This window comes from Neofelis nebulosa, chromosome 14, assembly GCF_028018385.1.
Source record: "Neofelis nebulosa isolate mNeoNeb1 chromosome 14, mNeoNeb1.pri, whole genome shotgun sequence".
NCBI classification, from domain to species: domain Eukaryota; kingdom Metazoa; phylum Chordata; class Mammalia; order Carnivora; family Felidae; genus Neofelis; species Neofelis nebulosa.
This window is the reverse complement of record NC_080795.1, coordinates 48,709,646-48,727,009: the sequence shown is the minus strand read 5'-3', so window position 1 is coordinate 48,727,009 and position 17,364 is coordinate 48,709,646. Positions and strand designations below refer to the sequence as shown.

Here is a 17,364-nt window from a genome sequence, read left to right as displayed (position 1 = left end):
TCCACGCTCCAGCCACCCACTTCTCTCCACTCTCTGTAGAAATCAGGTAGTCTGTGCCTCTGTCCCCCACACATGCTGTGACCACTGTCTAGAATGTCCTCCCTGCACTTCCCTGCCAGGCAGAACCCTACTTATGCTTCAGGACTCAACAAAAGCATCCCCTCCAATTCTTTGAATCCTTCTCTTCCCCACCCTGCTTTCCCCGAAACCATCCGTTATGGTACCGTTAGCATCAGATGATAGAGGGTAGTGTTCTCATCTTTCCCCTGACAGGTGGAATTCTTTGAGAGAAGCACCTGTGTCTTGTTCATCTGGGGCTCCCCAACATCTCACAGCACCCTGGCCCATAGGAGGGGCTCAGTGAATATTTGTTGAAAATAATAAACTTTAATTGTATGAGGACCTGGGTTTGATCCCCAGTACCTCCACCAAATAAATAAATAATAAATTAATAAATTAATAAATTAATAAAATAATGTAAGTGTGCTTTCTACTTACTAGGGAGTACCCATGTTCTAAAGTAGGAAGAGTAGGCCTTTGTCTTGTGAGAATGACGTTTAGGATGTTCTTATGTTGCCAAGATGTCCCTACCGATCTCATAGGGTTATTGTTAAGATTAGATGAAATAATTATTTAAAAGCACTCTGCATTGTTAAACACACTATGAAAATGAAGGCCCGAGTATTAACTAACTCTCTGCTCACGTCCAGTGGCTAACGGGCCGTTATGAATGTCAGGAAACGTAAATTTAACAGGCACCAGCTACATGCCTTAAAAAAGTGTCTGTCATTGCATTGGCATCTCCTGCTCTGAAACAAACAATTTCCTCACTGCTGTGGCATTCTGCACAGCTGAAAGAGCCACACCAGGAATGCTCCATTGAATTAATACTTTCTTAAAATTGGTTTTGTAAAACATGTCTCAAGTGTCTTGGGAGGTTCAGACCAAGTTGTTTTTACAGGGATGAGAAAAAAGAGAGGCATCAGGAGTGCAGTCATACATACGTCACTATTTGTTCTCCAGTATCCATTCTCCCTTTCTTCCCTAAATTTTAACTGGACATGTGGCCTTCAAGAATAAATACTACATTTCCTAGCCTGCTTTGCAACAAGGCGTGGTCCCAGGTGACCACTGGGCTCTGAACACAACTGGGATCCAGATCCCAGCCCTGGGATCCGGCCACTGGGATCTGAACACAACTTCCAGGTCCCGCCCTCGAAGTGGCGGCTGGATCCTCCATGTCCTTTCTTCCTCAGCTGGAAAACCGAAGAGACGTCGCTCCATCGTTGACAAAGGCGAATCGCCTAGCCCCTCAGGGAGGCAGGGTGACGTGAAAGAAGCCTGCCACCTCGACAAGGTCGAGCTGCGTCCTCAGCCGTGGGCCGCTCACCATGACACCAATGTGAGAGAGAAGTAAAGTTCTGTCTTGTCTAAGCCATTGTTACTTTGGGCTCTGCTAGCAGCCAAACGGATATCCTAACAGAGTAACTGATGAAAACCAAGTTACTTAACCTCTAGGGGCCTCAGGTTTGTCATCTGTGTGCTGTAGAAAATATAATAAGAGTAGAGACAGCAACGGTAGTAATACCTTCCTCATAGGGATAGAGCATGTAAAATGATTAGACCGATGTCTGGCACCTAGTAAGTACTTATAAGTATTAGCTATTTTTAACACTGGAGCAGACTTATTGAATGCCAGTTATATACATGGCATGATAGCCTCTGGCACAGCTGCCCTGTGCCATGTTTCATTGGCATTGAAATATCTGTGTGAGGTTACTAAACACTATTATAATTGGATTTGGTGGGTGTCAAGTTGTATCCCATGAGCATCGTACGGTGTAGTTTTGGGGAGGTTTTTTTTGTTGTGGTTTTTAATTTTTTTAAATATTTATTTTTGCGATGGAAGGAGACAGAGCGCAAGTGGGAGAGGGGCAGAGAGAGAGGGAGACACAGAATCCGAAGCAGGCTCCAGGCTCTGAGCCGTCAGCACAGAGCCCGACGCGGGGCTCAACCTCACGAACCATGAGATCATGACCCCAGACGAAGTCGGACGCTTAACCAACTGAGCCACCCAGGCGCCCCTGTTTTTTGGTTTTTGTTTTGCACAGCCTGTATACATAAATTCCAGTATGTGACTTGCTTAAGTTAAGAAAATCCAGGAGGAGCTTAAAGTTAACCATGAAAGGTACAGACTTGAGAAAATTCGATAATGGGCAGATTTGAAACCTCATTAAAACCAGGATTTGTGTTTATAATAGGAGGCTGAGAGATCACAGGGACAAATTCAACACGTTCAGGACTGATTTCACCTCCCAGGCCCTCCCCAAACTCAGTCCCCCTCCTTTATTATTACAAATTTACCCACCTGACACACTGAAAAGAACCATCTGAAATCAAATACCTCTCCCTGTCCCTAAGACCTCAGGGCTCAGCTGCTTTTGTGCGTGAAGGGAGGTGGTGCTCCTCTCAAAGGCACGCAGGTTTGCAACCTGCAAGAACTTTCTGGAAGGAAACAGTAAGACCGATAGGCTCTTCTTTTACTTTCAAAGTTAATGTAATATCCCTGCTGGCCTTGGGGTGCGGACCGAGGTGGCCTCGGGGTGCAGACCGAGGTGGCCTGAGCTGAGGCCGGCTGGCAGGAAAGAACAGCCAGCAGTGCCCCTCTGCAGGCTCAGGGTCACAGTGGGGCTCCATTTTGGAAAGCTGACCCTGGGAGCAGTGCCCAGGGCTGATCCCCTGTGGTCTCGCTGCTTAATCTCACGGGTGGGCCCAGGGAAAAATGGCTAATGGTCACTGAAAACGTGGGTCCCCTTGTCTGTAAAGCAGTCGTATCTAAGCATAACACGGGGCTTCTCTCTCCGCAGCCTGAGACTGGAGGCCTCAGGGATGTCTGCTCTTTCCAACGTGTTCAGGGTCTCGCCTGGAATGCCTGTTGCTGGCCAGCATGCATACCTCCATTACTGCAGTAGGCCCAGGAATGGACAGGGCCTGCTGCTGAGATAAGGCCTCATCCTGCTGGATGCCTTTCTGCTTTGGGGCCCTTATACCTTTAGGTGCTGAAGAGGAGAAAGGCTTATCAGTAGACATAATGGTAGCCAGGACTGACTCCTTAAGACTGAATGAGGTCTCTTAGGATTCCTAAACTTATCCTAAGAAGGATCCCCAAGAAGGAAAGGAAATAAAAGGAGGAAAGGAAGAATGTATCATCCTCTTTTCTTGGATATACATTGAAAACTATCTCTGGAAGGATACATAAGAAGCTAGAAACAGTGGTTACCTTTTGTGGTAGAATTGAGTGGATGGAGGACGGGTGAGAGGAACACTTCACTGTCTTCTTACACTTTCTTGGTTTTTGAAGCATCTGTGAAACGGAGTCAAAAAATAAAATAGAATACATTAAAATCAGCAAATAAAAACCAGGTCTTCAAATGATTCAGGGAGGTTGGGCAAGGGTGAGAAGAGGAAGGAGGGGAAGCAGCAGTTACAGACCCAATTCCTATGCCAGGCTGGGGCTCCCACAGGAGCCCTGTGGGACTCACCTGAATGTAAGTCCAAGATGCAAAGAAATGTGGCCTCAGTTTGGACCTCCCTCTAGTAAAATAGTTACCATTATTATCTTGCCTCTGCTACCTCTGAACTCGCTCTTAAATTTGGCCTTTCTTTACCTCTCACTTCACAACTCTGACAGGCCTCCAACTGGCTTCCGTGTGCCAAGCGTCTAATCCCTCAAATCCATCCACCAAACTTTAAATTTCTTTTTGGGGGGCGCCTGGGTGGCTCAGTCGGTTAGGCGGCCGACTTCGGCTCAGGGCATGATCTTGCGGTCCGTGAGTTCTAGCCCCACATCGGGCTCTGTGCTGACAGCTCAGAGCCTGGAGCCTACTTCATATTCTGTGTCTCCCTCTCTCTGACCTTCCCCTGTTCATGCTCTGTCTCTCCCTGTCTCAAAAATAAATAAACGTTAAAAAAAAAAAATTTTTTTTTTTAATTTCTTTTTGGAAATGAAAACTGGATCGTGCCCCTCCAGCTCCCCTCCGTGCTGAATGTCCTTTGCAGTTGCCCACTGAGCATATGATAACCTCTAAATTTCTTCAAACTCTCCCACTCACCCTGCTCTACCCACACGTGGCTGCTGGGAGTTTTCCGAATGGCCCATCCTGCCACGCTCTATGACTTCACCTATGCCGTTCCTTCACCCTGAAGCCCCTCTTCCTGTTTTGTCACCCCAGAAAGCTCCATTCTTCCATCAGGATTTGGCTCAAATGCCATCTTCTCTGTGACCCATGTTGGCCCCTTTTCTTGCCCCCCAACCATGACCTTTCACCCCACAATACTTTGGACACATGCCTATGAACACTGACTTCACTCTATTAGCACTATTTCTACATTTTTTTTTACACTTTTTAAAGTGTTTATTTATTTTTGAGAGAGAGAGAAAGAGAGACAGAGCATGAGCGGGGGAGGGGCAGAGAGCGAGGGAGACACAGAATCTGAAGCAGGCCCCAGGCTTGGAGCTGTCGGCACAGAGCCCAAAGTGGGGCTCAAACTCACGAACGGTGAGATCGTGACCTGAGCTGAAGTCAGACGCTCAACCGACTGAGCCACCCATCCGCCTGCCCCCCCAATTTTTTTTTTTTTATTATTATTGAAGTATAGTTGACATACAATGTTATATTAGTTTCAGGTGTACAACATAGTGATTTCACAATTTTATCAATGCTCATCATGATAAGTGTGGTTACCGTCTGTCACCATACAACATTGTATATTTTTTAAAGATTTTACGTAATCTCTATACCCAATGTGCAGCTCAAACTTAAACCCTGAGGTCGAAAGTCACGTGCTCTATTGACTGAGCCAGCCAGGTGCCCCCATCACACAACATTATTACAATATTATTGACTGTATTCCCTATGCTGTACTTTTCTCTTCGTCTTTCTATTTCCAATACACAGAAAAAAACCTTGGGTTATAAAAGGATGAACGGTTTGCTTCAAATTAAATCCTCGGGACCGGCCACAGAGAACAACTGCTAAGGTACTCTAAGGTTAAGCTTGCCTTCCAGAATTCTGTAAACTTGGCTCTGTCCCTGTCTAAATAATAATGAAGTTTAAACACTACAATTGGCTCTGTCCCTGACTAAACAATGACTGGGGTTTAAATTGTAGCCAGATAAATCTTTAGCTTACTTTTTTTTTTTTTTTTTTTTAAATGATTAAGTATTTGAAGGAGATGTGGCCTTATACCAAGGCACAGAGTGGTTTTATGCACTATGTGAATGCTCTGAAAGTCAGGACATGTCACATTTCTTGGTAACAGCATGGTGATACTGTAGCAACAGGTAGGGTCCAACAGCAACCACGTGTGGACAGATTCGCCTTGGGGGAAATCCAAGGAGTAGAGTAGGGGTGTTTTTAGTTCCAGTTAGAGAGCCAAGTGTAGTTTTCACATGGTACTCCTCTCTGCAGGGTAGGTGAGGTGAATGTTAATGGAATTATAAACTGCTGGATGATCAAACCCCACAGAACTTTTTGCATTACGCTTTTTTGGTGTGATTTTCGTTTCGTTTCGTTTTGTTTTGTTTTGTTTTGTACTCTGGTAAAATATACATAACATAATTTACCACTTTATCCATTTAATGAGTAGAGTTCAATGGCATTGAGTACATTTACAATGTTGCATAACCACTACCCATTTTCACCACTTGTGCGTTATTCGAAACAGAGACCTTCCCCCCCCCCCCAAATTTCTCATTTACCCCCTTCCCTCCAGTTCCCGCTAACCTCCACTCTACTTTCTCTTTCTATGAATTTGGCTATTCTAGGTGCCTCATACAAGTACAACCATACAACGTTTGTCCTTTTGTGTTTGCCTTATTTTACGGAGCATGATTTCTTTTTTTTTTTTTTTTTTTTTTTTACATTTCTTTATTTTTGAGACAGAGAGAGACAGAGCATGAACCGGGGAGGGGCAGAGAGAGAGGGAGACACAGAATCGGAAACGGGCTCCGGGCTCCGAGCTGTCGGCCCAGAGCCCGACGCGGGGCTCGAACTCACGGACCGCGAGGTCGTGACCTGAGCCGAAGTCAGACGCCCAACCGACTGAGCCACCCAGGCGCCCCCATCATGATGTTTTTAATGTTCATCCATGTTGCAGCAGGTACCAGACCATCATTCCTTTTTATGGCCGAATTTCATCGTGTGGCCATACCACACTTTGTTCCTCTTGTCACCCATCGATAGACATTTCGGTTGTTGCCACCTCTCAGCTATTGTGAATAATGCTGCGACGGACAATGGTGTACAAAGGATCTGAGGCCTTGCTTTTAATTCTTTTGGGTATATACTCAGAGGTGGAATTGCTGTATCATCTGGTAACTCTATGTTTAACTTTTAGAGGACCCGCCAAACTGTTTTCTATGGCAGCTCCCCCAGTTTACGTTCCCACAAACAATGCACAAGGGTCCCGCTTTCTCCACAACCTTACCAACACTTTGTTTTGTTTTGGTTCGTTTTGTTTTGGTGAGAGCCATCCTAATGGGTTGTGTAGTTTTGATTTGCATTTCCCTGAAGACTAGAGAAGTTGAGCCGCTTTCCATGGGCTTGTTGGCCATTTGTATACCTTCTCTGGAGAAATTCCTGTTCAAGTCCTTGCCTCCTGTTTTGTTTTGTTTAAAATTTTTTTTAAGGTTTATTTATTATTGAGAGAGAGGCAGAGACAGAACGAGCAGGGGAGGGGCAGAGAGAGAGGGAGACACGGGATCCGAAGGAGGCTCCAGGCTCTGAGTCGTCAGCACAGAGCCCAACACAGGGCTTGAACTCATGAACCATGAGATGGTGACCTGAGCCGAAGTTGGACACCAACCAACTGAGACACCCAGGCGCCCCTAGTCCTTGCCTCATGTTTTAGTCAGGTTTTTTTCTTGTTGAGTTGTAGAGGTTCCTTATATATTCTGGATATTAATCCCTTATCAGATGTATGATTTGTGGAGAAAATTTTAAACTCCATTCAAAAGAATGTAGCAATGTTACAACTAGTAGTCACCAAAGTCGTGACGTCCAGCCTTTTGAATGCTAAAATGAAAACTCTGTTGCCAGCTGGGAGACATGATTGCTTCCAGTCAGCACCTCAGAAATGGGGGCAAGCAACCAACAGCAACAGGTGACAGGAATGAGCACCCAGTGGGGTCAAGGCAGGTGGGGAAGGATGACCAGAACTCAGAGGGTCAAGGGAAAGACCCCGGGTTGTCCCTCCCCGTGTCCCCTGCTTCCTTGGATGTTGACTGAGAAAGACTCTTCTGATTCCTTTCTACTGCCCACCTGGGGATATCCTATCCCAACTTCTCCCCTCCCAACCCTGTTCCCCAACTGGGAACTTCACATTATTTCAGGGCAGCCTTTCATTTCATTTTGTTTCTGGGGCCTCATTCATTCAAGGCTGGCAGGCAATGTAGCTGATGATGAGATAGTTGAAAATCCCCATCTCCCCAAAATAGAGCCGCGGTTAAGAAAATAGCATCAGTTGTAGCGCCATGTTTGAGATCAGTCTTTGAAGCCACTGGCTGCTTTTGAATCCTGGATCTCCTGTTTATGAGCCCTGTGATCTTGGCAAATCAATTCTCTAAGTCTCATTTTTTTCATCTGCCAAAGGGGGATAATAATAGGATCTACATCAGAAGGCTGCGGTGAGGATTAAATGAGATACTTCCTGGAATGTGCTTTGACTAGGGATGGCACGTTGTGAGGGCTTAATAAGCATTAGCTATTATTATCCTCATTCCTTCCAAGGTGCCTCTTAAGTTCTGGAATTGGCGTGTTCCCGTGAATGACCCCAGACATTGCTCCTGTTAGGATTTTCTACTCCGTGCCTTTCCCAGATGGCTGATTGCATGTTCTACAAATAGGTAGTGATGCTTCCAGTTTGTCCAGCATCATATTCAACAACATTAGAAACTGAGTCACAGTGCCCAGATCCAAAGAGGAGAAGAGTTTGTCCCAGAGGAAGATGAATCCTTCAGAGCCGCCCTGCGGAGGGCATGGACAGCACTATGTGATATTTTCCTTGACTGCCCAAAATAGCATGGCATTCACCTGGGAATCTGATAGAATTTCAGCGTTGCAGCCAAGAGCCAGATATGGCGGCAGCGGCCCAACCATGGAACGCCCAGGAAGAGATGCATGAATGAACACCTGGCTCAGACCAAAAGCACTATGGCGGAGCAGCTAAGAATGTGAGCACCAGAGTCAGGAGGCCCAGATCCCTACCCTGGTTCTGCTACTCACCAGCTGTGTGACATGGGCCAGGAGCTTAACCTCTCTGGGCCTCAACTATTATCACCTGTAAAGTGGAGACAATGGCACTGCCCACCTCATGCTATTCTGTGAGGATGAATAGTTAATACGTGTATCGGGCTGAGAACAGTGCCTGGCGTAGGGTAAGCCTTCTCTTAGAAATACATGTCATGCTCTGGATTCATCAACCACGGAGCACACAGTGATGGAAGAGAAATGTACCTATCAAAGAGAGACAGATGGGGAGCATGACCCCGGGTCCGCCAAGCAGCACGTCGGGACGCGTGGGGAGTGAGAAGATAACGTGGCAGCATGCTTTGATGTTGGCACTTACCGGAGTGGCCGCCCTCGCTATCACACAGAGACACCTGCAGCCAGCGGGGTGGGAATAGGAAGCGGAGGTGGAGAAGGATAAAGAAGCTTCACTGGGGCTTCTTGGGAATGGGTATTGGGAGGTACCCAGGCGAGGGGCACTCATTCCATTCAAAATCTCTCGGAAGAAGACCAGTTTATACTTGCATCTGACTTCAGCAACATCGGCTTCGTTATGCTTTGCCACCAGCCTTTCCCTGCAAGATTACTTAAGATAAATTGTAAAAAAAACCAAAAAACAAAAAACACCCATCTGTGGCTCTCTACACTCCTGCGATGCCCAAATGAGTATCAGGGAGTGGCCGAGGGTGCTTCCAAACAGGCGTGAGGCGGCTGCCGTTTGCGTCCCTGCCTGGTGTCCCAGAAACACCTCCACCCGCCCTGTGTTTTCCCAGTGGTAAACTGCCAGTTCTCAGGTTTCAAACCCCTTTGCGTTTGGCATCTTGGCAATGGTTCCCTTCCTGGCTCAACTGGCCTTTCTGGCACCCGCTCTTGTTAAATTCATCAGCTGGGAGCAGCTGTGCAGCCTGATGCCGAAAAGTGCCGAATCGGGACAGTTCGAACCTGCTCTCGGTCACTGGCTGTGTGAGTTTAGGCCAATCGCTCCCTCTCTTAGAGCTTTAGTTTCCGTCTCATCACGATGGGGATCACCTGCACCTTCCAGGGCTGTTGGGAGGATTACAGGAGATAAAGGAGCCCTTGCATACCTGGCAGAGCTGGGGTGAGATAACTGGGAGCTATTATTAGCCAGCATAGGCTAGCACAGCCAGGCCCTGCAGCTGCTCTTCTGAATCCCTAGCCCTGCTCCCTCCTTCCTCCTGGACTCCAGGTTTTAGGAGTGGGATAATTACTAAGTGCCGAAATCCGGGTGGGTGCAGGTACATCTAAAATTACAAACAAACACATTTCACAAATAAAATTACAAACCAGCTCGTGACAAACTGTTCCAGCTGTCCAGATTGTAGGGCACCATTTGCCCCAGGCAGCTAACTGTTGCTGTTTTGTGAAGTCGTTTGAACCAGGGGGGAAGGGGGGGTGGGAGTGAGGACAGCGTGGCAGGGTCCTAGATGCCAGGCTCTGCTATTGGCTGATCTGGGGGGAAAAAAAAGACTCTCATGGAACCCACCCACGGGAAGGGGGAAGTCAGTGCGTCTCTGTTCTCTGTGTTCTAACTGAATTACTCTCGAGGGCTGGGGACAATTGAGCCAGAAGCAGGTGGTACTCGGATTTGTCTTTGGCACCAGGGTAACCAGACTCTCAACTGTTCATCATACCCACTCTTGCAAAACAAAACAAACAACAACAAACCCAGGTGCCTTTCGCCAATATTAAGCAGAATGGTGTCCTCTGAAGTGAGTTCACAGAGACAGTTACTACAACGGGGCCGGCCGGCTGGGTATTTGACGACCTTTCACAGGACTGGAATGAGCTCGAGTCTTCCAGACAGAAACAAAACAAAGAGATCTTGGGTCCTTTAACTCATAGGAAAACAGTCTTTATCTCTTTGAGGTCAGCCTCCTCCCTCCTTGTCTAGTTATATTAATATCAAATGAAGGACACAAAAGGGTCAAACGTGCCCCTGCTTATCTCTTAGCCAAATCCAGCCTTTCCTTGCTGAGGGCAAGCTTTTAAGACAGGCCAGTTTCAGGCGACCCAGACCCTCTCGGAGTTCCCGGGGGCTGCTGCCTTTGGGGCCCAAAGGCCCCCTGAGGTCCTTCCTCCCACCAGGCAGTATGGAGTTCCATCCTCCCTGCTTCATGAAAGTCGGAGGTAACGTGGCCATAAGGACTCAGCAGTACTCCTCTGTTGCTTTGTGCAACCCAAACGAAGCTTTCTGTTGAGCGAAAGGGAAAGGGGGGGATCTAGGAAGACACAAAATTCCCTGTGGCATTTCTAAGTGGGCCTGTAATTATACATACACAGATATGTTATCTGCTCTAAAAACAAAACTCGTGATGGGGTGGGGGGCGGCTGTAGACTAACCTTCCCTGAAAAATCTCCTAAGACAATCTTGGCTATGGGTTTTTCTCTTCCTCTCCCTCTCCCCTCATCTTTCCTAGCTCCTTCTCCTTTGTTCCCCTCCGTGGACGTTTCTGGAGGAAGGCAAACCAGCACCATCCATCCCCTGCAGAGCATAAAAATGGAAGTAGAGATGGTGGGAAAGGCAAACCCAGCCACAGCCTCCAAGCTTGCACAGTATCCTCTAGCAACCAGAGCGGTCCCAGGACGGCTGGAGAAGTCTTGAGTCACTGGCTTGTGGACTCTTTTCTTGTCCTTACTCCTCAAGCCCGCCAAATCTCTGCAGGTCTCTTGGGGTGATCTCAGAAGCGGCCCACTGGTCCCAGCACCTGAGTGTCCTGGAGTGCAGCTCCTTACTGACCAGACGATGGGGCATATGAGCCCCAGAGGACTGGAAAAGGAATCCAAAATCGAAAAAAGAACCCCAGCGTCTCCCCATCTACAAGCTCCTACGTTCCTTCTTTATGAGGAGAGGGAGCAGGAACTTCTCCACACAAAAGGGCTGGGCTTGGGGGGCCTGGGTGGCTCAGTCGGTTGAGCGACAGTCTTCAGCTCGGGTCATGATCTCACAGCCTGTGAGTTCGAGCCCCGCGTCGGGCTCTGTGCTGACAGCTCGGAGCCTGGAGCCTGCTTCGGATTCTGTGTCTCTCTCTCTGCCCCTAACCCACTCGCATTCTGTCTCTGTCTCTCTCAAAAATAGTAAACATTTAAGAAAAACAAAAGGGCTGGGCTGCACGGAGGGGCTGCCTACCTCAAGAGGAGACCAAGAATCTCTTTGGTATGCAGGGAAGCAAGACCTGGAGTTTCCCTGGGGCTTCTCTCGGGCCACTCGGTCTTACCTCAGCTTTGGAATTGGAGAGAGGCACCAGGATGGTGGGAACCCCACCTCCACCCCTGCCTCTATATATCTGCCCCTGCCCCCGGAGGGAAAAGCTTTCCTTCCCTTATATATGGGAGCCTTGGATACAAGTAGCTTCAGTTGATCACTTTTCTTTGTTTTTCTGTGTGTGCATGGGAGCCACAAAAAACAAAAACAAAACAGGAGGGTTGTTGTTATCGCTATGGAGATTTTTTTTTTTTTAGCAGTTAAACAAAGTTACAGAAGAACCTCTAAACTTCGGTGCAGAGGACTAAACATAACCTTCAATCTTTGAAGGATTCCTGGAACACTGTTTAGGTGAGTAGAGAATCCCCACTTATCCACAGGGTTTTGATCTTTGCTGCCCGGCCCCTCCACACATGCCAAACAGACAACGTGTCCAAACCCCAGAAGCTCCAACTCTCGTGAAGTTCAATCAGAAAGTCATCTGAAGGAGACTGAGAAGAAACAGAGCGACAAGGCTGCAGAGGGGCTGTGACAAATCACACCAACAGTAGCTCACACCGCCCCCGTGCTGTAAACGGATTACCCCACTCGAATATCACAACACCCTAGGGAGGAGGCATCACGTTCCTCCCATTTTACAACTCCTGAGCCAGCGTAGAAGACTGTGGCTCAACACGCCGTTGCTTGAGTCACGTGGCTAGGTTCAACTCCTGATTCCATCACCATCTGGCCCTGTGACCTTAAGCAGAGTCCCTAAGTATCCCATGCCTCAGTGTCCTCATCTGTAAAATGGGGACAGTAATAGTACCTAGAGTAGCTGCGAAGAGTGAGAAAAGAGACACAAAGTGATTAGAGCAGTGCCGAGCACACAGTAAATCACGCGTTATCACTGTGACCTCATTCACCCAGCTGGGAGGCTATGGAGCCAGATTAGATCTGAGGATTAGATCCAAGTTATCTGGCCGCCCAGGTCTCTGGCTCCAGGTTGGGCAGGGAGCTTCTAGGAAACTAGAAGCAAGGAGCTGCTGACAAAGCCCTGGGGGCATGGCCTTGCCTCTCCCGCTCACCCAGGTCTGGGTTTTCTCTTTCACACGAAGGCCAAGCTGCAGCTCAAACACCCTTGGACACGTTCAGCAGCGGTGAATCACAGACACACAGACCAGGCCCGTGAGATCCCTTCTGTCCCTGCCATGGCCAGTTTGTGATGCAAAACCCTGCCCCAAGCACCGATTCTGGGCGGCCTTTGCTGTACCTTTCAGGCCTGATGTCCTGCCAAGCGCTGTGCTTGAGGCAGCCACATTCTCCAGTCTGGCCTCTTGGGCACCACTCTTTTCCACGAACTATTCAATGAGCTCTTTCTTCAGCCCAGCCATGCATCAGTGAGGGCCGACGTGGCTTTGGCTCACTACCGCCAATCAGAGTGATTGCTGGATTCCAATTACCAGTTGTGGTGGCGGCGAGGGAGGCTCTCCCTGCTGGGGGCTGCTCTTTCTCGGGTATTCCCCTGGCTGGTGCTCTCATCCTGGTAACTATTCCTGAGGGGCTTCTATGATTGTTGCTAAGGCAATCACTCCCTACCCCACACCCACTGTCAGGCAGGGCCTCCCCGAGCTCAGAGAAATAGACCCAACACTCAGGCCCATGTCATTGCTTAGTGGAAAGGCTCAAGGGACGTCTAGTATCCCCAAGTATCCTCCCCACTAATCAACCATCCAGCCAAAGATGGACTTACATCTCTTCATTATAAGTATTCCTTTAGGTTGTATTTAACCTAAGCCTGTGTTCCAGGTTGCCACCTAGTTTATACCTGTTATCCTAATAATTGTTAATAGGGTCCCTTTCATTCTCAAAAGTGTCTCGGTTTGGGCATGAACTATCTGGTCCTCCTAGTTTTAGTACACTTTCTCTCTGGGGGACTCCCGTTAAGATGTGCATGGTCCCTGGGCACTTGCATGTGCCAGTCCAAGGTACAGAAAAGTCCTTATGGGACTTTGAGATATTGTTCTAGGTTTGTTCTATTGGTGGGGGCCAACAAGGGCAGCGGGAAAGGGGGTGAAAGAGGGGAGAGACTTCAGATCAACTAGGCTTAAGAAAAGACTTAGGCTTCTATCTTTACCTTCCCTGCCAACCCCAGTCTGGTCAGGTGCCATCTTCTGTGTTTTCCGACCTTCCCTGGGTGAACTCCAGGACAGCAATTGTCTTGATCCACCAGATTCTCCACCGGACCATAAGTTTCCCAAGGGCAAGGACTACATGTTACTCAGCTTTCTATCCCCAGCGTCTAATCTCATGTTTGGCACATAGTAAGCATTCATTAAAAATTTTCCCTGAATGAATAAATGAATCTGAGACTCAATGTCTTCATCTGTAAAAGGGAAAGCCTAGCCTTTCAAGACGGTTGTGAGGCATAGAGGTATTTGTGTACATCGTTTAACACAGGCCCAGCTACTAGAGACTTTCATTAAATAATAACTTGTTTGCTATCATTAGTATTAGTCATGCAATCAACCTCAAAGCAGCCCCACTAAAACCAAGCTGGAAGACTGGGACTGCACCTCCCAGAGAGCTGCCATCTCATAGTGATGACTTTTCCCCCAGAGGGAAGTTCAATGTCAGTTGGGTTCTTGTACAAGGACTTCTTGGCACAGAAGGGGAAACATACAAGGTGATTTGTTCCACACTCACTTAGGATCACCCGTTCTTCGAAAATAAGGCAAATAAGTCAAATGGGTAGGGGAAGCACTGGGTGTTTGGGATGGGTCTGTAACATTGCTGGTTGCAGAAAGTGTGGGTGAGGTGCAGAGGGTGCAGAGCAAATATGAAAAATGGGGAGGGTGTTCCAAGGACATCTGCTTTGCAGTATGGTGCAGGACCAGCATGTCAGCTCCATTCCCTGTTTCATTCTCAGAAAGTCCTAGGAGATGGGATTTTATTACCCCATTTTCACTTGAGAACACTGAGAGGAGTGGTTAGATAGCTTACCTGGGGTTCAACAGCCGCTGAGAAGCAGCACTGAACACTGGGATTCACCCCAGGTCTGCCTGGGCCAGAGCCTACGTGCATTCTTCCCAGTTTGCTGTCTTTCCCAAGGTGGTCCTAGGGTAAGGAAAGCAAGAAAGATCTGAGATGAGGTAACCTAATTTCCATGTCCTGACCCAACTTACAGGAGGTGGGACAGCGTGGGGCTTATTCCTAGCATGGGGTCTGGCCTATGGCAAGCTCTTGGCAGACATCAAATGGAGCCAATGAGAACTGAGTTCAGGTGAGTCTTGCCAGACCATGGCAGTAGGGGAGAAGGAGGTACCGTCTGCATCATTCCCAAATGCTCTTTGCTTCACCCACAGGGATGTGAATTAGGAACCCAGAGACAAATGTAATTATATATTTTGCTCAGAAACCATTACCTTTCATCTTTTTTATTTTATTTTATTGTTTTGAGAGAGAGACAGAGTGTGGGCAGGGGAGGGGCAGAGAGAGAGAGGGAGACACAGAATCTGAAGCAGGCTCCAGGCTCCCAGCTGTCGGCACAAAGCCCGATGCGGGGCTCGAACTCATGGACTGTGAGATCATGACCTGAGCTGAAGTCGGCCGCTTAACCGCCTGGGCCATCCAGGTGCCCCGTCATCTTATTTATTTTAAACAGGAGAGATAAGAGTGCCCATGAGATGTCTGTAAAAATACAGTTGGCCTAAGCAGCATTTATATATGGGTATATACATATACATATACATATACATATACATATATATTTACATAATTATATATATTTACATAGCTTATATAAGTTATAAATTATTTTATAACTATATATAATTTACATAATTATATATATGTGTATATATATATGTATATATATATAATTTACAACTTTTGCTTAATAAACTTTTCTTTCATTCCAAGACAGTTTAAAATGAGAATTTCTACTTATACTATTTTGGAGCTGGGAAGAATTGTAAGGGTTAAATTGTAGTGTAGGGCTAACCTGTAGCCTTGAGAAATAACAGCTTTGTTTTAACACTGTAGATTAAGAGATAACAGCCTTGTCCTATCAATCAAGGGAACAAAAGTTTAAGGAAAATCAACTGGTTTAGTGTTTGATTGGATTGGGGCAAGGGCATATCTGAACTGTTTCCACCCCCATCTGGGAACTATTTCTTTGTTCTGTCCCCAGGTGATGATAAGACGATGTGGTCGGCTATAAAAACTCTGTACCCGGCTGGCTGTTGGAGACCGCACTCTGGTCAAGAGTGTGGGTCCCGATCGGTTGGCCTTGCCTCTCATTGCAATAAATTTTGTTGTGACTGTCACTGGTGCCCGTAGCATTCTGTTTCAGGAGTTGTGTGGATGCAACAAGAATCTTGGCATTTATCTGATCAAACGCCCCATTCTTCAGATGAGAAAGGTGAGACACAGTATCATGTGGTTTGTCTAAGGCCAGGCTCCGTGGACTGATAGAGCTGGTTAGAAGGCCTGAGCACTCTCTCTAGACCACAGGTTTTCAAATTGTGGAGAGTGAGCCATTAGTGTGTAGTGAAATCAATTTTATAAGCTACAAGCAACTTTTTATTTTTATTTTAGTTAAAAAAAATTTTTTTAATAGACTTCATCCTTTAGAGCAGTTTTCGGTTAATATGAAAACGGCACAGAAGGTACATATGCTTTAACTGATGAACCAATATTTTTTTAAACAAATTTTTTTTTAACGTTTATTCATTTTTGGGACAGAGAGAGACAGAGCATGAATGGGGGAGGGGCAGAGGGAGAGGGAGACACAGAATCGGAAGCAGGCTCCAGGCTCTGAGCCATCAGCCCAGAGCCCGACGTGGGGCTCGAACTCACGAACCGCGAGATCATGACCTGAGCCGAAGTCGGACGCTCAACCGACTGAGCCACCCAGGCGCCCCTGATGAACCAATATTGATACAGGATTATTAACTAAAGTCCATCGTATGTGCTGGGGTTCGCTATTTGTGTCATTCATTCTGTTGGTTTTGACAATGCATTATGTCATGTGCCCATCATTACCATATCACACAGAATAGTCTCAGTGCCCTGCAAGTGTCCCGTGCTCAGCCTAGTAATCCCTTCCCTACTCCCCCTGGACCTCTGGTTCAATTTTTTATATGTAAGATAGCATAAAATTCTAAAAATCATAGTGCACACATTACAGTATGGTACCAATTCATGAAACTTTTGTTTTAGATACATATGTACATATATGTGCATTTAGGCTATAACGTAAAATATGTTTGTGGATTGGAACAAAAAAATGTCTGACAAACATTGCTCTAAACTTTCTCATACATAAAACTCTAGGGAATGAATCCAGAAAATGAATCCACAGATGGAATATTTCAAATATAAGACCAAAACAAGAAGAAAAATAAAAAAACTAACTAAGAGACATTAAAAATTCCCTGAAGAGTGAGTACAAAGAGGTCAGAAAGTTACTGCTTTTCCCCAAATCAGTTTTGATTTTAGTCTCTTTTTTGGGACTGCAAATCATTCGGATTCAAAGACTTTAATGTTCTTAGAGTACGAGATAAGGGAAGGGGCTGGAGGGTTGGGTGGGAGCAAGGGTTTTATCCTTACAAACTCATTCTGTTCAAAATTTCCAAAAATGTTATCTCTGAATAGTAATCAACAACAACAACAAAATTTCTTTTAAGGAGCATTTATTGAGGTTTGTTTGGCTACACAGCTATTGATTTTTCCATCGACAGGGCTGCTGCTGTATTTAACTTCATGTCATGCCAAGTATCTGAAGATTTCTACAGGATTCGATTTTATGCTTGAGTTGGATTCCTCAATTTAAAAAAAAAAATTTTTTTTAACATTTATTTATTTTTGAGA

General features: G+C 46.5%; 1 long non-coding RNA gene across 1 annotated transcript in view; it reads right to left on the bottom strand.

The window, feature by feature from the left end:
• LOC131494397 (uncharacterized) overlaps nt 1–17,364 on the bottom strand; it is a 74,387-nt gene that overhangs the window by 37,345 nt on the left and 19,678 nt on the right. The window contains exons 2-3 of the long non-coding RNA XR_009253377.1: nt 14,494–14,607; nt 3,281–3,364 (exon numbers count right to left, since the gene is read on the bottom strand). This is a non-coding gene — a long non-coding RNA (uncharacterized LOC131494397). The remainder of the gene's footprint in view (nt 1–3,280; nt 3,365–14,493; nt 14,608–17,364) is intronic.